The sequence below is a fragment of the Crocuta crocuta genome, unplaced genomic scaffold (genome assembly GCF_008692635.1).
Source record: "Crocuta crocuta isolate KB4526 unplaced genomic scaffold, BGI_CrCroc_1.0 scaffold142, whole genome shotgun sequence".
Taxonomy (NCBI): domain Eukaryota; kingdom Metazoa; phylum Chordata; class Mammalia; order Carnivora; family Hyaenidae; genus Crocuta; species Crocuta crocuta.
Window position 1 is genome coordinate 360147 of NW_027528892.1, and position 331 is coordinate 360477.

At 64.7% G+C, this 331-nt stretch overlaps 1 protein-coding gene across 1 annotated transcript in view; it reads right to left on the bottom strand.

The window, feature by feature from the left end:
* NLRP12 (NLR family pyrin domain containing 12) overlaps positions 1-331 on the bottom strand; it is a 24718-nt gene that overhangs the window by 12355 nt on the left and 12032 nt on the right.

Sequence of the window (331 nt, forward strand, 5' to 3'; positions counted from 1 at the left end):
CTCCTCTCTCTCTCTCTCCCTCTCCTCTCTCTCCCCCTCCTCTCTCTCTCTCTCCCTCCCTCCCTCTCTCTCCCCCCCTCTTGCTCTACCCTCTTTCAAAATAAATAAAGTTAAAAAATAGTGCAAACTGGACACAGGCACGCGCATGTCAGGACACGGGAGAAGAGGGCCGTGTGCAAGCCAAGGAGCGCGGCCTCGGAGGAGGCCGGCCCCGCCCCCACTTTGGCCTCGGACTCGGTCCCCGGGACCCTGAGCCGAGCCCCTTGTGTCCTGCGGGGCAGCGGAAGCCGCGTGAAGACGGCTGGGGGCGGAGGGGGGGGGGCACGGAGGC